The sequence below is a fragment of the Thalassophryne amazonica genome, chromosome 6 (genome assembly GCF_902500255.1).
Source record: "Thalassophryne amazonica chromosome 6, fThaAma1.1, whole genome shotgun sequence".
Lineage (NCBI taxonomy): Eukaryota > Metazoa > Chordata > Actinopteri > Batrachoidiformes > Batrachoididae > Thalassophryne > Thalassophryne amazonica.
In genome coordinates, this window is record NC_047108.1 from 56,781,235 (window position 1) to 56,802,591 (window position 21,357).

General features: G+C 41.1%; 1 protein-coding gene and 1 long non-coding RNA gene across 2 annotated transcripts in view; one reads left to right on the forward strand and one right to left on the reverse strand.

Moving 5' to 3' along the window:
* The window catches only part of LOC117512209 (plexin-A1-like), a 1,069,160-nt gene that overhangs the window by 568,251 nt on the left and 479,552 nt on the right, over positions 1-21,357 (reverse strand).
* On the forward strand, positions 1,603-10,451 carry LOC117512211. The gene is made up of 3 exons (XR_004561244.1): positions 1,603-1,612; positions 5,296-5,304; positions 10,292-10,451. It is a non-coding gene; the product is annotated as an uncharacterized LOC117512211 (long non-coding RNA).

The window sequence follows — 21,357 nt, forward strand, 5'->3', positions numbered from 1 at the left end:
AATACTACATGCTCGGTATTTGGAGAATGATGGTAAGAGAAAATAAAAGCTGTATGTTGCCAGCTGGGAGTAAGATAGATAAGATATAGGTAGAAGGGTAGCAAAAGTTGTTGGACTTGTATGTGAAACTAATAAAAACAATGAAGTACATGTAAAGGTTGAGTTTTATCACCACCTGTGCACAGAGTTGGCCTATATCCATTAAAAAAAAAAAAACACAATAATGGTGAGGACAAAACCTTTCATAGCCACTTGTCCTGTGGTCTGCCTGCAGGAGCTATAGTTTACAACCAAACATTTGCAGCATTAATGCTGCAGTAAATAAAAAGGTGGATAAACTATTGCATAACCTCGAGGTATAAGGCAGTAACATAGAGAAAAATCAATTACATTTGTGCAAGAGCACTGACTTGTACTTTACTCTCAAATGACTTCATTCTGCAATGGTTTCCATCTGTTTGACATTAACTTTAATACTGTGAGTTTGCAATGTTACCTCCACCAACGATGTTGGAAGAGGTTATGTTTTCACTCCTGTTTGTTTGTTTGTCTATTTGTGAACAGCCTGAAACCCACAATTTTTCATGTATCGTTATGAAAATTCATATCCTGATAGGGAAGAACTGATTCATGAATGTGGGATTGGAAACTCATGTTGGCGGTGGTTGGCACTGTACGGGTGTGGTGCTCTAGTTAAATTTTTTTGTTGTTGTCTAAAGCTTGTAAATGATTCATACACTTTATTTTGCACATATAAAGGTGCATGTGCTGGGTTTAGTTTTGTACTGTAAGCATCTCTGAGACTTAAATCCTTAGAAATTGTACCAGAAGGGTTCGGTACCTTAATTGATGACTACATTCCACAGCACGCTGTCTGAGTGCTTGACACATGTGGATAGGAAGTCTCTGGCTCTGTGTGTGTGTGTGTGTGTGTGTGTGTGTGTGTGTGTGTGTGTGTGTGTGTGTGTGTGTGTGTGTGTGTGTGTGTGTGTGTGTGTGTGTGTGTGTGTGTGTGTGTGTGTGTGTGTGTGTGTGTGTGTGTGTGTGTGTGTGTGTGTGTGTTGGGTGTATGAGGCCAGGGGAGGTAAGCTGGAGTGTTTGTACATATGTCCATGTTCAGTCTATTCCATTCCCAAAATTTGAAAATTCAGTGCATTTTAAGATCAATGCTGAGATTCAAGCATTCAGTGACTTACTGGATTCAGCATTCAGAAATGTATCTGTATAATTATTCACCTATTTTGTCAATGACATTTACGTAGGAGCCCCTTGGCATAACTATATTCACATGGAATATATTTCTTAATGTCCGAATGTATCATTGTTTTCATCATATTAGCAGAAACATTTTGCAAATGTCACTAAAACCAAACATAAACATAACCCTCAATATAATTATAACTACTATATAACCAAAATGGCGGTCAAACATGAAGTACGGAATTATTACAAGTTTTCATATTAAGTTCAGATTTAGGCAGATCATTATACCAATACAGAAGGGCACCTTCGTATGCTAGTAGTGATACCAATGATTTTGGCAAAACATGGGTATTTGAAACCTCTTAATGGGAAGCTGTTGGTGTGCATATGCAGTTATGGGTAGAGCCATGTATGAATCTACACTGCTGAAGCTCTGTGGGACTTGTGGTGTAAACACCAAAAAGCAAATACAGTTTTGTGTACTTAAAACTGCTTGAAGGTTCCCACCAATTAAGTAGGCTGAGGAGATGTTTTAATCTCTTGTTCAAACTGATCCAAATTCAAGTTTACATTTGCTTTTTGAGTTTGTGTAGGTTGGGGTGATTTTCTAAGTACACAGTACTTCTGCCTCTTCAAATGTGTTGTGCAAATGTGCAAATGCAGGGTCAGCAGATCTATAGAAATCCCTCAATATATATTGGGGATATATATACTGGAAATGTCCTGGAAATGTGGCACGACACCTTTCATTTGCTTGTTTTGACTGTCTGTCCAAACATGTCCTCCTGACAACCAGGACATACATATACATATACTGTATATCCTGGTAGTCAGGAGGATATTTAATTAATAATAATAATACAAATCAGAAAATACAGAAAATCCTTGAATGATGAACTGTTTCCTAATAAGTGATGCCATTAATCGATGACCAGTAATGGCTGCCATCTAGTTTTCTATGTCACTTTTAACTAATTTGTGCTCCTGCACCTCCTGCTGCTGAGATGTGGCTGAATGTAACCTGATGTTAGTTACAATTAAGACCAGTGTCTCCTTACAGCTCCTCTTACATTCATTACACTGATGGATTGTAACTCTGTCTTACATAAACACACATACATACATATAGATACACCACTGCTGGTAATTAACTGACATGAGTTGCAGCTCATGTAAACTTCATGGGAATGGTGCTTGGAAAAACGTAAAAATATAGTTTCTGTCTTGTACTCACAAATAAATAAAATAAAATAAAAAACAAACAAACAAACCAAACAAGCACAAAAGAAAAAAAAAGCACTGTTAACTGGCCATTATGAAATATGCTCCTTAATAATAATGCAATTGTATGTAACTATTTATAGAATAAAAATAATCATCAATATTTACATTTTTTTAAAATATCCAGTACTGACTAAAATATCATTAAGAATTATATCGTACAAAACCAACAGTAGTAAACTTTAGCAGTGGATAATGTATGCAACTACAATTACATTGCAATGCATGTGAATATCTCTGGTTTGAGTCAGTGACAATCATCTAAATTTGTTAGATTTTATAATATTTGTGGACATTTGGGCAGCGCAGTGGCTTTATGGATAGCATTGTTCGCTCACGGAAAGAAGGTCCTGGGGTGGCTTCCCACTTGGTCCTTTCTCTGTGAAGTTTGCATGATCCTTCCGGGTGGTCCGGTTTACTCTCACTTCCAAAGACATGCAAGTTAAATTAATTCATTCATGTTCTATGCCTGCTTACTCCAATCAAGGTCACAGGAGAGCTGGATCCTATCACACCACCTATTTTAAATTGGCTGTAAGTGTGCGTGTGAATGAGTTTGTTTGTCTGTCTGCCTGTCTGTGGCCCTGTGACAGACTGGCGTCATGTCCACGGTGTACCCCACCTTTCACCCTATGACTGCAGGCATAGGTTCTAGCCCCCTGTGACCTTTGATTGGAGTAAGAGGGTACAGAAGATGAATGAATGAATGTGAGCTTCTGTTTTTTTCTTACACAAGAAAGTTAGGTCAGCATGCTTGAGATGTAATATCGTATTCTAATGTTAGCATTACTGACTCTTCAGATCTGTAACTTTCCATTCTGGACCTACATTATCACAGTACTGCCCATATGGTGCGTAACACCATTTTAATAATTTTATATATAGCTTTGTGTTTCATGCAGGGTTGATTGGTTATAGCACAGTATTCTATTTCTTTCAAGAGGTGATTCATTCATTGTCTATACCTTCTTGCTGCCATGGGAAGCCAGAGCACCTGGAGGGAACCCACGCAAATATGGGGAGAACATGCAAACTCTACAGAGAAAGAACCAGGTGGGAAGTGATCCCACGACCTTCTTGCTGTGAGGCAACAGCACTAATCACTAAGCTAGCATGCCACCCTCAGTATGTGATTGTAACCCAGAAATGCAGCCAGTACAATGGACACAAAGAGAGATGAGGAGAGGCATAAAACATTTTAAAATTTAAACACCCATGTTGATTTGGGTGGTTACAAAACAAATGCAAATTTTAGAGTAAACTCTGGTATGCTTTTTAATTTCAATCTTAGCAAGAATACTGGGGTACTTCTGTGCACAGATTACAGTGGGATGTGTGGATTATGAACAGGTCTTAGGTTCTTTACAATATATACTTTTCAAAATCCTAGCTGTAATTAAGATTATTTGCAATTTAATTATATGAAATGTGTGCATTTGTGTGTGAGAGAAATTGCTCTCCTCCATGAGACACTGAGCCTCACGCAAGAATTAAGGCTCCATTCGCATTAACAGGTTCTTTCCATAAATGGCATGTAAGTGTGATTTAATAGAACATACTGCATTCCCCAGTTTCTTAAATATTTCTTTATTTTCCATATTTTGAGAGGTTTTGTAGGTTGGAACAAAATGTGCAAGTTAGTCTGCTGTTATCCAAATCAAATTTTTCAGGAACTGATTGAACATGTCATTAATTTTTTGACATGTTTAGCCGCATGTTCTCCTTGAATTGCTGGCTGTCTGAGTGGTGTCCAAAAAATGAGGTGGGCTTCATAGATAATTGGCAAAGCTTCTGGGGAAAACCTGGTCTTGTTAGGAGAGACGGCATCCATCCCACTTTGGATGGAGCAGCTCTCATTTCTAGAAATCTGGCCAATTTTCTTAAATCCTCCAAACCGTGACTATCCAGGGTTGGGACCAGGAAGCAGAGTTGTAGTCTTACACACCTCTCTGCAGCTTCTCTCCCCCTGCCATCCCCTCATTACCCCATCCCCGTAGAGACGGTGCCTGCTCCCAGACCACCAATAACCAGCAAAAATCTATTTAAGCATAAAAATTCAAAAAGAAAAAATAATATAGCACCTTCAACTGCACCACAGACTAAAACAGTTAAATGTGGTCTATTAAACATTAGGTCTCTCTCTTCTAAGTCCCTGTTAGTAAATGATATAATAATTGATCAACATATTGATTTATTCTGCCTTACAGAAACCTGGTTACAGCAGGATGAATATGTTAGTTTAAATGAGTCAACACCCCCGAGTCACACTAACTGCCAGAATGCTCGTAGCACGGGCCGAGGTGGAGGATTGGCAGCAATCTTCCATTCCAGCTTATTAATTAATCAAAAACCCAGACAGAGCTTTAATTCATTTGAAAGCTTGACTCTTCCAAATTGGAAGTCCCAAAAACCAGTTTTATTTGTTATTATCTATCGTCCACCTGGTCGTTACTGTGAGTTTCTCTGTGAATTTTCAGACCTTTTGTCTGACTTAGTGCTTAGCTCAGATAAGATAATTATAGTGGGCGATTTTAACATCCACACAGATGCTGAGAATGACAGCCTCAACACTGCATTTAATCTACTATTAGACTCAACTGGCTTTGCTCAAAATGTAAATGAGTCCACCCACCACTTTAATCATATCTTAGATCTTGTTCTGACTTATGGTATGGAAATTGAAGACTTAACAGTATTCCCTGAAAACTCCCTTCTGTCTGATCATTTCTTAATAACATTTACATTTACTCTGATGGACTAACCAGCAGTGGGGAATAAGTTTCATTACACTAGAAGTCTTTCAGAAAGCAGTGTAACTAGGTTTAAGGATATGATTCCTTCTTTATGTTCTCTAATGCCATATACCAACACAGTGCAGAGTAGCTACCTAAACTCTGTAAGTGAGATAGAGTATCTCGTCAATAGTTTTACATCCTCATTGAAGACAACTTTGGATGCTGTAGCTCCTCTGAAAAAGAGAGCTTTAAATCAGAAGTGCCTGACTCCGTGGTATAACTCGCAAACTCGCAGCTTAAAGCAGATAACCCGTAAGTTGGAGAGGAAATGGCGTCTCACTAATTTAGAAGATCTTCACTTAGCCTGGAAAAAGAGTCTGTTGCTCTATAAAAAAGCCCTCCGTAAAGCTAGGACATCTTACTACTCATCACTAATTGAAGAAAATAAGAACAACCCCAGGTTTCTTTTTAGCACTGTAGCCAGGCTGACAAAGAGTCAGAGCTCTATTGAGCTGAGTATTCCTTTAACTTTAACTAGTAATGACTTCATGACTTTCTTTGCTAATAAATTTTAACTAATAGAGAAAAAATTACTCATAACCATCCCAAAGACGTATCGTTATCTTTGGCTGCTTTCAGTGATGCCGGTATTTGGTTAGACTCTTTCTCTCCGATTGTTCTGTCTGAGTTATTTTCATTAGTTACTTCATCCAAACCATCAACATGTCTATTAGACCCCATTCCTACCAGGCTGCTCAAGGAAGCCCTACCATTATCTAATGCTTTGATCTTAAATATGATCAATCTATCTTTATTAGTTGGCTATGTACCACAGGCTTTTAAGGTGGCAGTAATTAAACCATTACTTAAAAAGCCATCACTTGACCCAGCTATCTTAGCTGATTATAGGCCAATCTCCAACCTTCCTTTTCTCTCAAAAATTCTTGAAAGGGTAGTTGTAAAACAGCTAACTGATCATCTGCAGAGGAATGGTCTATTTGAAGAGTTTCAGTCAGGTTTTAGAATTCATCATAGTACAGAAACAGCATTAGTGAAGGTTACAAATGATCTTCTTATGGCCTCAGACAGTGGACTCATCTCTGTGCTTGTTCTGTTAGACCTCAGTGCTGCTTTTGATACTGTTGACCATAAAATTTTATTACAGAGATTAGAGCATTGCCATAGGTATTAAAGGCACTGCGCTGCAGTGGTTTGAATCATATTTATCTAATAGATTACAATTTGTTCATGTAAATGGCGAATCTTCTTCACAGACTAAGGTTAATTATGGAGTTCCACAAGGTTCTGTGCTAGGACCAATTTTATTCACTTTATACATGCTTCCCTTAGGCAGTATTATTAGACGGCATTGCTTAAATTTTCATTGTTACGCAGATGATACCCAGCTTTATCTATCCATGAAGCCAGAGGACACACACCAATTAGCTAAACTGCAGGATTGTCTTACAGACATAAAGACATGGATGACCTCTAATTTCCTGCTTTTAAACTCAGATAAAACTGAAGTTATTGTACTTGGCCCCACAAATCTTAGAAACATGGTGTCTAACCAGATCCTTACTCTGGATGGCATTACCCTGACCTCTAGTAATACTGTGAGAAATCTTGGAGTCATTTTTGATCAGGATATGTCATTCAATACGCATATTAAACAAATATGTAGGACTGCTTTTTTGCATTTACGCAATATCTCTAAAATTAGAAAGGTCTTGTCTCAGAGTGATGCTGAAAAACTAATTTATGCATTTATTTCCTCTAGGCTGGACTATTGTAATCATTATTATCAGGTTGTCCTAAAGTTCCCTGAAAAGCCTTCAGTTAATTCAAAATGCTGCAGCTAGAGTACTAGCGGGGACTAGAAGGAGAGAGCATATCTCACCCATATTGGCCTCTCTTCATTGGCTTCCTGTTAATTCTAGAATAGAATTTAAAATTCTTCTTCTTACTTATAAGGTTTTGAATAATCAGGTCCCATCTTATCTTAGGGACCTCATAGTACCATATCACCCCAATAGAGCGCTTCGCTCTCAGACTGCAGGCTTACTTGTAGTTCCTAGGGTTTGTAAGAGTAGAATGGGAGGCAGAGCCTTCAGCTTTCAGACTCCTTTCCTGTGGAACCAGCTCCCAATTCAGATCAGGGAGACAGACACCCTCTCTACTTTTAAGATTAGGCTTAAAACTTTCCTTTTTGCTAAAGCTTATAGTTAGGGCTGGATCAGGTGACCCTGAACCATCCCTTAGTTATGCTGCTATAGACTTAGACTGCTGGGGGGTTCCCATGATGCACTGAGTGTTTCTTTCTCTTTTTGCTCTGTATGCACCACTCTGCATTTAATCATTAGTGATTGATCTCTGCTCCCCTCCACAGCATGTCTTTTTCCTGGTTCTCTCCCTCAGCCCCAACCAGTCCTAGCAGAAGACTGCCCCTCCCTGAGCCTGGTTCTGCTGGAGGTTTCTTCCTGTTAAAAGGGAGATTTTCCTTCCCACTGTTGCCAAGTGCTTGCTCACAGGGGGTCGTTTTGACCGTTGGGGTTTTTACGTAATTATTGTATGGCCTTGCCTTACAATATAAAGCGCCTTGGGGCAACTGTTTGTTGTGATTTGGCGCTATATAAATAAAATTGATTGAAATTGGTTGATTGATTAATTTTAAGTAGTATTATTTTGAAAATCCTACATAAATTGCGCATCATAATTACATTGACTATATCACTGTAATGGTACAAATTTATAATGTGGTTTAATTTCTGTATTAATTAATAGAGCCTAATGATGTCTTTAATTCAAGATATTCCTTTATTCGCCCCACAATAGGAAAATATTTGAAGCCCACTCTGCAACTTTAAACATGCATGATGGTGAATGGCATTTATGGCACGTAAAGTATTGTACCAAACATCAAAATGGTGGACACTTAACACTGTCGTTGCATACAACAATAGCCTTGATATGGCAAGATGTTTTTTTTTTTTTTTCCATTTTCATGTTGAACTGTTACTTCCTTATTTGAGTTTGGTTGGTTGAAAGGGCATGAGCAGCACTCTGCAAGGTGCCCTGACACTTGCACTTGTTATAAACTGTGCACGGCTTCATGCAAGTGTGTAAAGAAAATTTTGAAATGTTCAAAATCTCTGTCAATTCAATTTCAATTTATTTCATTTATATAGCTCCAAATCATAACAAAGTTGCCTCAAGGCACTACACACAAGTAAGGTCTAACCTTACCAACCCCCAGAGCAAGCACACAGGCAACAGTGGTAAGGTAAAACTCCCTCTGATGATTTGAGGAAGAAACCTCAAGCAGACCAGACTCAAAGGAGTGACCCTCTTCTTGGGCCATTTTACCGACACAATTGACAAAACAATTTACAAAATCAATATACAGGAAATTTTGCCGGTGCACAGGAAGGGAGGGTAACAGAAAAAGACACCCACACCCATCTCTGGATGGAGCCGCACCTCAAACAGAGAGGAAAAATAAAATCAGGCATCACAAAGACAACAAATACAGTATAATTTGTCAGCATTAAGCAACAAGAAAAAACAGAAGAAGGTTTAATTAGGTCAGCTAAGTAGGGAGGTGCCAGTCCATGAGCAATTTTATAGGTTAGTAAAAGAACCTTAAAATTTGAATCTCACAGGGACAGGAAGCCAGTGAAGAGATGCCAAAATGGGTGGTGTAATGTTGTCAAACTTTCTGCTTCCTGTCAGAAGTCTGGCACCAGCATTTTGAACCAATTAGAGACCCCTAATGCTGGACTGCAGTAAACCAGAAAATAGATCACTGCAGTAGTCCAATCTAGAAGAAACAAACTCATGAATCAGGGTCTCAGCATCAGCCATAGACAGGATGAGATGAATCTTCGCTATATTTTGCAGGTGGAAGAAAGCAGTCATATGATATCTCTAATGTGGCGGTCAGAGGACAATGTAGGATCAAAAGTTACCACAAGGTTCCTCACTTTGTCACTGTAATGTATGACACATGAGCCTAGGCTAAATGTTCACTTGTCAAATTGATGACAATGTCTCACTGGACCAAGAACCACCATTTCAGTTTTATCAGAGATTAAAAGTAGGAAATTGCTAGACATCCTTCTTTTCACTGATGCAAGACAATCTTCTTAGGATTTTATGTATATGAGTTTAACCAGCAGTTATCAGCATGTATAATTATGTAAAATTTCTGACAAATTTATTAAATTGTTCTTGTATGTGCCTATTGCTTCATTTGTGTGTATGTGACTGTAAGTTATTTCTTGAGTATTGGCAATAGAACATTCTACCACAGAACACAAATCCCTACTTCTTCATCCATTCTCACTTTCTTTATGTTTGTGCTGTGTTATCTCTCTTTCTGTCGCTTTGTCTGTTTTTTGCCTTGTCTGTTAGGTAGAATTTGTCTCTGTGGATTCAAACGCTTTCTTTGCTGAGTCACTGGGACTTTGCTTTGGCTGTGTCCTCTTCACTTTAGACCAGAAATTAATCTGAGTTGAATGTTGAGGAGTGATTGATATTTTGTGGCATTAAATCGATACAGTATATATTTTAGAAAGGAGCTCTGACATTAAAGGATTTCAAGATTTAAGCTTCTTCTGTGCTTTCTTGTAGGGGTCAAAGGAGTATGAGCCGCAAATGACGTAATTACTCCACTTGCATCATGGCACTTTGTAGATTTTGTGAGTCAGTGTGCAGTGGAAGTGAACATGCAGTGTACAATTGAAAGTTCCAGGTTGTGTTATGTTTGTTATGCTTGGATGTTATGTTATGTTTGTTATATACATTGTTTGAGACAAAAAGCCATCAATGAATTTCAGTACAGATTCACCCATTATAAGGTGTAGTCTCTTTGGAGTCATTAAAATTATTATTTTTAATATTTAATTTTATTTTTAATACCATCTGCAGGAGGGTGTGCGTGTGCGCATGCATGAGGTTTTGAAAAGACTGGAAGTTAACTTTGACCATGTGCATGTAGTGTGTACACTGACATCTGTAAGAGGTCACAGAAATCACTTCATAGACGTTATCTGGTTACAAGCATAACGGAGGCCAGCAGGTGTCGCTGTGCATATGTAGTTACTAAACCTCACTCCTAACAGCTCAAAAAAGGATTATCTGGTCACAAGACCAGAGCCCTGGGATTTTGCATTCTGGTTAGAGAGTCCGACTCCCATGCTGAAGATCGTGAGTTCACATCCCGAGCGGAGTGAATGGGCAGAGTCATAACAACACTACGCAGAGTGCAACCTCTACATAAGAACAGTGTTATGAGTTTTACAAGTGTACCTTTTACACACACACACACACACACACACACACACACACACACACACACACACACACACACACACACACACACACACACACACACACACACTCTGATTACTAGCAAACAGATCACAGGTAAGGATGGTTACCTTTTGTAGCCATTCAAACCCGTTTGTGTCAACATGTGTGCATGTTATAAGGCCAAAATCAATGGGGTATGTAAACTTTTGATCAGGATCATTTGGTTACGTTTTTTTGTCATTATGATTTATATATATATATATATATATATACACCGTATTTTCCGGACTATAAGTCGCACCGGAGTATAAGTCGCACCAGCCACTTTATCCATTATAAAGAAAAACAAACCATAAATAAGTTGCACCGGAGTATAAGTCGCACCAGCCACTTTATCCATTATAAAGAAAAATAAACCATAAATAAGGTCCACTGGACTATAAGTCCCATGGACATACAGGTATGTTAACATGAAAAGTTCAGATGATAATATTGTGACAGCTACCGTTTTCGGATGCATATTTCACCAGTCGCAACTTGTAATCTGCAGAGTATGATTTTCTTTTTGGTGGCATTTTTTCGGGCCTTCTCCGTTGTCTTGTTATGTTATCAGTAACGTTAAAATTTTTATTTTTCTATGGTAGTCAGAAGTCGCAAGAACAGTCACACAAGCCTCGAGTGCCCTCTCGTGAGCTGCATTTTACCTACAGATATGTTTGTATTTTGCGGACCACATTGCGAGCCGAACCATGCAGCGCCTACCTGCACAGCTCATGACCACCCAGCGGTGTCGATCCAGCTCCTTCCAAGTGCAGACGCTAATCCTCCGCCGTCGCTCAGTGCTCCCATGCAGCTCTCAGCGTCAACTCTGCTCACACTGATATCCAAGGGTTGAAGCTGTCTTGTTAGCCGTCCCGGAATAAACACCATGTTCGTCTGCTTCAAACGCTTTTCACAATCATCGACGACAGCTCCTTCCAAGTGCACACGCTAATCCTCCGCCGTCGCTCACCCAATGCTCCCACGCAGCTCTCAGCGTCAACTTAAACACTCTGCTCACATTGATATCCAAGGGTTGAAGCTGTTCTGTTCGCCAAGCCGGAATAACAGCAAGCACAGAGTTCGTCAGCTTCACACGCTGTGGGTGAGGTGAGGAATACGCATCCAAAGTTCTGTTCTCTGATTGGTTATCGTGACCAGCGTGAACTATAGGATGGCCGTCATACTACAGTGCCCATGATGCATTGCATTTCCTTTTCCGGTGGCCATTTTAAAACATAGATCGACTCTGTCACGTAAAATTGTTTTGTTACAGTAAATTAATTGAGATCCTATCGGTATATTTTTCATTTATAAGTCGCACCGGAGTATAGGTCGCACCCCAGGCCAAAACATGTAAAAAAGTGCGACTTATAGTCCGGAAAATACGGTATATACACGAGGTCTGTTAGAAAAGTATCCGACCTTTTTATTTTTTGCAAAAACCATATGGATTTGAATCACGTGTGATTGCATCAGCCATGCTTGAACCTTCGTGCGCATGCGTGAGTTTTTTCACGCCTGTTGGTTGCGTCATTCGCCTGTGAGCAGGCTTTGTGGAAGGAGTGGTCCAGCCCCCTTGACGGATTTTTATTGTCAGGAAAATGGCTGAGCGACTGCCACTTTGCTGCATCAAAATTTTTTCAGAAACTGTGAGAGACAGCCAGGTGGAAACCACATCGCTCTTTCGGGTTGAGCCTGGCCGGGTCCCGTGGGCTAAGGCCCGACCACCAGGTGCTCGCGCGCGAGCCCCAACCCCAGGCCTGGCTCCAGGGTGGGGCCACGGCTCCACCATACCGGGCGACATCTCGGCCCTTGATTTTGTACTGGTCATGGGAGCTTCGAAAGGAGCCAGCTGAGGTGGCTCGGGCATCTTTTCCGGATGCCCCCTGGACGCCTCGCTGGAGAGGTGTTCCGGGCACGTCCCATCGGGAGGAGGCCCCGGGGAAGACCCAGGACACGCTGGAGGGACTGCGTCTCTCAGCTGGCTTGGGAACACCTCGGGGTTCCCCTGGAGGAGCTGGGGATGTGTGTGTGGATCGGAAGGTCTGGGCAGCTTTGCTTGAGCTGCTGCCCCGCGAACCGACTCCGGATAAAGTGGAAGAAACTGGATGGATGGATGCTGATCCAAACAACCAATGTTTATAAAGGAAAATCATGAAAATCATCAGGGGTCCCCAAACTTTTACATACCACTGTAGACATACACACACACACATACACACACACACACACACACACACACACACACACACACACATGCGTGCGCATGCACGTGCACACATGCACGCACACACACACACCTCAGCATGCACCATTGTTTGGGGTGCATAGTTTGGGTTGCAGAAGCCATGAAGCAGTGTGAATGGCAGCAAAAAAAGGCACAACTTGACTGAAACAGAAAGCACTAACCTGGCATTGAAATGATTGCTTTTTGGGGGAGACGCAAAAAAAAAAAGCTGACGAAAGACATTTTGTTTGATGCTGGAGATATACCATCTAATGTATGTATTTCTTGTGTATCATGTTAAAATGTTCAATGCTCATAGTCAGTAGTAGTAAAGTTTAGATGAGTTTACTATTGACATATTTAGAATTATTTTTAATTAACCATGATTGCATGATTATTGTGTGTTTTATAGACAGTATACCAGTTTATGCAGTTGTCATTAGCTTGGGAGGAATGTGGGCATGCTGATGTCTTTCTGATGTGGTTTGGCCTCTGTGCAGGTGGTTCTGGGCAGATACAGTGTCAAGTCTGAATGCACTAATCCTTCTATCCCTCTTTTCTTTAACACCAAGTATTTTTTCTTTTTATTATTTCTTCAATCTGTTTGTAATACCACTGCCCCGCCCCCAACACACCACATAGACAAGAAAGAAATAAGAGTTAGTGTGTGAACCTCACTGCAAGTTTTTCTTTGCACAGACAGGAAGTTCAGCGCCAGTAGGGACGAATGGAGAGATGGAGGGAGGGCAGAAGACAGAGAGGAGAGATGGAAACGGTCCAGTGGAAACCATGATGTCATAACTACTGAGGTGCGACCATCCTGCAGCCACATTGGCACCACATACACACATAGAAAATCTCTCTGCCTCTAACCAACCACAGCTGGTCTGAGAAACAATGTAGCCATTGTCACTCTTAACCTCCATCACGCGCATGGAAGCCACACATACGAGGGCTGTCAATAAAGTAAGGGTCCTTTTTATTTTTTTCAAAAACTATATGGATTTCATTCATATGTTTTTACGTCAGACATGCTTGAACCCTCGTGCGCATGCGTGAGTTTTTCCACGCCTGTCGGTGACGTCATTCGCCTGTGAGCACTCCTTGTGGGAGGAGTCGTCCAGCCCCTCGTCGGAATTCCTTTGTCTGAGAAGTTGCTGAGAGACTGGCGCGTTGTTTGATCAAAATTTTTTCTAAACCTGTGAGACACATCGAAGTGGACACGGTTCGAAAAATTAAGCTGGTTTTCAGTGAAAATTTTAACGGCTGATGAGAGATTTTGAGGTGATTCTGTCGCTTTAAGGACTTCCCACGGTGCGAGACGTCGCTCAGCGCTCTCAGCCGCCGTCGTCAGCCTGTTCAAGCTGAAAACCTCCACATTTCAGGCTCTATTGATCCAGGACATCGTGAGAGAACAGAGAAGTTTCAGAAGAAGTCGGTTTCAGCATTTTATCCAGATATTCCACTGTTAAAGGAGATTTTTTTTAATGAAAGACGTGCGGACGGGTCCGCGCGTCGGGACGCAGCCGACGCGGTGTGGCGGCACAGGAAAAACACTTCCGTGTTGATAACCATTTGTAAAATCCAGGCGGCTTTTGATGGCTTTCAGTGGAGTGAGTATATGAGAAATTGTTTAACAGGCAGGACATGTTCCAACTTGTCCTTAAGGCTTTCAACAGAGGTGTTTTTCCTGTGGCGGAGCATCGCGGCGGCTGCGTCCCGACGCGCGGACCCGTCCGCACGTCTTTCATTAAAAAAATCTCCTTTAACAGTGGAATATCCGGATAAAATGCTGAAACCGACTTCTTCTGAAACTTCTCTGTTCTCTCACGACGTCCTGGATCAATAGAGCCTGAAATGTGGAGGTTTTCAGCTTGAAACAGGCTGACGACGGCGGCTGAGAGCGCTGAGCGACGTCTCGCACCATGGGAAGTCCTTAAAGCGACAGAATCACCTCAAAATCTCTCATCAGCCGTTAAAATTTTCACTGAAAACCAGCTTAATTTTTCGAACCGTGTCCACTTCGATGTGTCTCACAGGTTTAGAAAAAATTTTGATCAAACAACGCGCCAGTCTCTCAGCAACTTCTCAGACAAAGGAATTCCGACGAGGGGCTGGACAACTCCTCCCACAAGGAGTGCTCACAGGCGAATGACGTCACCGACAGGCGTGGAAAAACTCACGCATGCGCACGAGGGTTCAAGCATGTCTGACGTAAAAACATATGAATGAAATCCATATAGTTTTTTGAAAAAAATAAAAAGGACCGTTACTTTATTGACAGCCCTCGTATACAAATAAATCCATGAGGTCAGTATAAAACCATTCTGTAGCTTTGAGTCATGGCTAAATGTGATGTTTCTCTCTAAAGGGTGTAGATAATTTATTGTGCAGGATTTCAACATCCCTGGAACGTAAACATACTGGCAGCACCTCCACCAACCACGTTCCATTCCTCCAAAAACAATTTAATTAAATCTCCAGATATGAAATGTACTGAATCCATTTCACTTCGAAGTATGTCTAATAATAAAAGCCAAAGTCACAATTGTGTTTATTCCTTCATTGTTAGCAGTAACAAATAATCTTTAGCCTTTCTGTACTTCATATTCAGCAGTGATGGTTTCAATGAAGATTTCCAGAGACATGTGTTGTTTTTGTTTTTGTTTTAGAAATCACATACACATTCTCACTCCCAACTCATCACATTTTGCACATGATCAATGTCCCTCTTCATCACTATGTGACAAGACAGGTAACCCATTGCATCATTTACTGACCGTTTAAACAGCTGTGTCTTTTCTCTCTTCTGTGTCATCAGGGAACATTAATCTGTTTTGGTTATGATAAAGGTTAAGGTTATGATGAGGGTTAGTGCTTCCCCACATGTCAGACAGTGATGCAAGGGGCAGCCCAACTTGTCCAATATTGACATTCAGTCAAAATGAACTGTTTGCATTGAGATGTGATGACTTGAGTGTGAAACTGTACTGAAATCACACAAATCATGATAAGAATTGGCAGTAGTGACTGTTTCTCACTCAGGAACCTAAAGAGTGAAGAAAAAACAAAGTAGATGGATGCGTTATGAGAAAACTCAACCCCTCCTCCCCCTACCACACACACACAGTAAAATCATCAGTGTTAAATTAACACTGCCAGTGAACATATGGTCCTACTCTGGTCAGAGTGGGACCATATGTTCACTGACAGTGTTAATTTCATACTGTCAGTGTTACTTTTACACAGGTGATTTTACTGTGCACACAAACATACACACACACACACACACTTGATTCCTGTAAAAAAGCTAACTCATTAAAGCTCAGTTAAGGTGTTATAAAAAACAACTAACATAAAGATGCGAGCACACAAAGACTGTGACTGTGCATGTTTGAAGTACTTGAAATTGATCAAAGGAAATACGTAGAAAGTGGAAACCCCTCAAAAAGAAGATGCAAGGGAAACATATATATAAACATTGTGGGTAAAATGTACTGTAGATATATAGCACGACTGAAGCCGGGTAGTGCACGAAAGAGGAATTGCATGCCAGTCATAGAAAATCGGAGCTGCCTCCAGTGCCTCGTACAGCTGTCGCTACAATTATTCATGCACACCAGCGGCAAAAGATAGAGAGTGCCCTGTGAGAGCCCATTTCATCCCTCTCGCGGCAGGTGTCGGCCAAATTCCAGGTGACACACACGAACATCCAATGCCGCTCGCTTGACACTTCGAAAATGTGGGGCCATTCACGCTGTCAGCACAAAAATAGTGAGCAGACAATCACTTTCGAACTGGAAGAGTGTGGGGGCACTTAAACAAACACACATGCATTGTGCCACACTTGTGACGCAATGCGTGTATCGCACGTGTGTCATGCTCCCCCCCGCACGTATGCCACATGTGTTTCTGGTGGGCAGGGCACCCTTGCATAAAATGATGATATGTATTTACAGACATGATCACATGGGGGCCAGACAGCCACGCCTGAGCGCACACAGCAGGGTGAGGCGCCTGTCAGCTGATCGCAGCTCACTGACAGCTGGAAATGACGGGTCAGTGCACATGGCGTGTCACATTAAAAACACAGAGACCACCGCCAGGCCAAGTATATAAGTAATTACGACAATACCTACATACGCAATTACATAACAACTAAAATAAATGAATGACCACACAACACAAAATCAGAATGACACTTTCTGTTCTGGGTGCTGAATGGACAAGGAGGCGTGTCTGCCCACACATATTGCTGTTGAGATCTCTGCTCCTGGACGTTCCAGTTGGGGAACACGTACCGTGTTTTGAAGGATATGAACTTACAACCTTCCTCCATGAGGCGCATGTCTCTGCCTGCTGTCCTCATGTGGAAATACATAAAACATCTTTCATCCTTGAGCCAGGCTGCAGGGCCACACACAGAGCACCTTGGCAGGCTGTGGGCTGGCCCAACACGCATGTCCATACATCGTCTAATTTCTCTTTTTTGAAAACATACGCTTATCTCCTTGTTGATTTTAAGTATTTCATGCTGTTATTATAAGACAGCGATTATAGCACAGTAGTAAAGTTTCTGTCTGTTAATCAGAGCATTTGTAAATTGCAGGTTTGAATCCTGCGAGTGGCATTTATTTTTTATTTAACCACGGTTAACTGCAGGGTTCTGTATTGGGTCCCCCTTTATTTATTATTTATAACAACCCAGTGATTTTCACTAATTATACACCAATATCTAATCTATCAGTGTCCGGTGATTGTATTAATTATTTATATACCCAGCTGGACATAATAAGACATAATGAGAGTGCACTGCTTCATTCATGTCATTTCATGACTGTACATCTATGACCATGGGTCATATACAGAGGAACAGATGGTTCATACTTGTATTGTCTGCTCGATAAGAGGGATTCAATCAAATGCTGTGTTTTTTATGGTGTGTGGTTTTTGTATTTTTTTCCACAACAGAGGCGCGATTTGGTGCAACATGTTCCAGCTTCTCGCACTGTGTTCCTGCATGCACACAAGTGTGCACGAAACCATCACCGGTGTGTTGTGTACACCTGTCTGAATGTGCGTCCCTCACGACAGCAGGTGGAATGGTTCGTGTTTCCCCATTTTCTTCTGGTTTCTGTGTCTTTTGTGTTATGTGTGAAGGGGCCCTTAATGGTGCATTCACATGATGATTTTATAAATACTAGGGACGTCCCGATCAGGATTTTTTGGCCCCGATCTGATTCCAAGTCATCTGATTTTGAGCATATACCGATACCGAGTCCCGATCTGATACTTTAAAAAACTGAATGAACAATGAACAAATGCTAAATATATAATAATTTCATTTTAATCACCTTATTTTATTATTTATCACTTAAACAGTGCACTTCTCCTTGAGGTAGCTTGAACAATCAAGTAATAATCTACCAGACTTAAAAAATGTACAAATTTCCATATTATTTTATTTGTCCAAGGTTCCTTATGTTAAACAAGAAATTATCTAATCTGAAATAACAGGTGGTTTTAATATATAGATGAAAGATTTTAAAGAACCATTTATTGATTTAGCTATTTTAATTAAAAGTGTTCTAAACTTTTTTAAACAGTAATCAGAAATTTTGAGGTAACAAACAACAACAAAAAAACATTTCCAAGGGTTTTTATTCAGACACGTGGTTTCTGCACTGATCTGTGGTTCAAATCCCCGCCTGACTGGAAAATCACTAAGGGCCCTTGGGCAAGGTCTTTAATCCCCTATTGCTGCCAGTGTGTAGTGAGCACCTTGTATGGCAGCACCCTGACATCGGGGTGAATGTGAGGCATTATTGTAAAGCACTTTGAGCGTCAGATGCAGATGGAAAAGCGCTATATAAATGTAGTCCATTTACCATTTGTACAGATCAGTGGTTTCTGCCACTAGTCTTATGTGTTTTGGCCCGACGCGTCGTTCCTATTGGACAGCGCAAAGCCACGTCACAGCTCAAAGCGTTGAAAGTTCAAAAGTCAACTTGAAAAGTAAAAGGAAAAAAAAAACTTACATTTGCATCCTGACAGTCCTCAGTGTACCCCTCTGATGCTTTATCAGTGTTCAACAAGTTCACAGCAGTGCAGTGAATGTGAACGAAGACGGAAGCTCTTTAAGACGCGCTCCTAAATGTGATATGTGCGCACGTCCCTCGTGCGCACACCATCTCTCGCTCCGTTTTGCAGACAAACGATCACAGGACAATTTGTTTTTTTCTTTTTGTTAATCAAATGAGAGATTGTCATCCTGAGGGTCAGCACCGGGTCCTGCTGCGCACAGAAGGATGACTGAGCAAGAGTTTCGGTGGGAAAGTGTCCATCATCCTCTTGTCATTCCATCGAGGCATCAAGCTGAGCGCGTAAACACACAAACAGCAGTTCTGCAAAAGAAACTTTGCGCGTGTAACTCCCCCCACCTCTGTCCGGTTGAACTTATGTTTTTTCTTTTGTTCAATTAAAAAAAAAAAGATTGGGTTGAACTTTGACCGCGTCAGCCTGCCGACAAGCGGCAATGCGCGCTTTTGATCAGCGCTATTTCAAGGTCATAATTGCAGATTAATGGGCCTTTCACGCGTCGGACGCGTCAGAGGCGTGAGATGCGTTGCTTTTTAGAGACGTCAGAAGCGTCGCTTTAGCTCGGCTTTTGACGTGACGCTTCCCGTCAGAAGTGTCCTGCAATAATGAGCCTGAAATAGTGCTGATCAAAATAATGAGGATAAAATCTATATTGGATTCCTGATCGGGATGCAACGTCAAATTTCGATCAAGTCTGAAACCACGTGATTGGGCCCGATTTCCGATCACGTGATCGGATCGAGACATCCCTAATAAATGCTGTCAGACATGGCAGAAACACCATCATCTGGGTAGGCAGAGGACAACTAAAGACAAATGATACAGTAATTCTGCAGTGTTTAGACGGGAGAATAATTTACTGAACTAAAAGATACTGTAAAAGTGTTTGAGCATTTTGTGCAGTCATATAAAACAGGAGGCTCTGGCTCTGATTACTGCTAAAAAAATATGATATTGTTCCTGTTTATCTGACATAAAGATAGGTGTCTGTGCATCAAATAATGTCTCATGGTACATCTTACACTAAATCTGAGAACAAAGGTTCTGACGACACATACCACTGCAACTGCTCTCACAGACACAGTCCATCATCCTCATTGAAAACAAAAGAATATTCTTTTTTACCGTTTGCTGCACCATATCAACATATGAATGCAGAATAAATGCAGCTCAAGAAAGTGACTCCCAACATAGCAGATGACCCTGTTAGCTTTCTCCTTGATTGCTACTTTTTGAAACTGTCTTTTACTTTTAAATTTTACTGCAAGACCTGCAATATATCAGAAACTATGATTTGGGTACCAGCCTTGACTGGAGAAGTAACTTGTGATGGACTGGCATATTGTCCAGAGGGAGTTGTAGGCTCTCATCTCCTTCAGGCTATGGAATTTGGGATATGCACTGGGACAAATGGGCCTCAGGGCCTGTGTATTACTTACTTACTTTCTTTAGCTGTGAGGGCAACATTCCCATCTTATTCCTTTTTTGTTCCACTACAAAATGAACCTATAACTAATGTTGCAAAAGACAAAAGTTCTGCTATACATAGTTTGAAGACAAAAGAAACAGAGGAGAGATGGAAATGGCAACCACTTAATTCCTTCAAAGCCGACACATGTGACTTGTAGGCTTGTTTCACTAGTGTCGTTCTGTCAACATCAGTTCAACTGCCAACTTCAGACATATGTACCAAACAGCAACATCATCACCAACTTCAAAAATCATGAACATCACAGTAATAACACAACAAACATGAACATGAACTATGTGAAAGTCCCACAAGTCTCTGAGCTCAGTCTCAGGTCAGAGTGAGCAACTGTCCTGGTCACCATCATATGAAAGCCAAACAAATAGAATGCAAAGTATGGGTTGTAGTTACTACAGTAAGATCTTTCAGCGTCTTCCATTTTGCTCAGGGCTCCCACAGCAGGTCCAATATGAATCTGCATGTTGATTTAACACCTATTTTATACTTGATGACTCCCTGACACTATGGCTGAATCGCAATTCTACCCCTCAGCCCTTCCCCTTACCCCTTCCCCTCCATTTTGCACGGGCACAAGAGACAGAGGGGTGTGTCAATTCTGTTTTGGAGTGAGGCGGAAGGGTAGGCGGAGGGCTGCAAAGCCCTTCAAACGGAGTGAATCTGGATGCACACTCCGTTTAGTGGGGTAGGAGGAGCTTACTGCTGTCTCCAAAGAAACAAACAGGGCGCCCTGAGCCACACGAATGAACGTGGCTTTCATTACAAATTACGCTGTTTAGAAAGTCATAACTTGCTAAAAAACTTTGCAGACAATTGCCTATGACAGCAACATGTATGCTGCTGGATGTATGTTGTGTACTAGTATATAGTTTTTCTGAAAAATATCGTAACTTCGCTCATGCGCTGAGGCATTATAATGCATATACACACGAACGCTACAATAAGACACTTTTGTATCTCACAATGGAGAA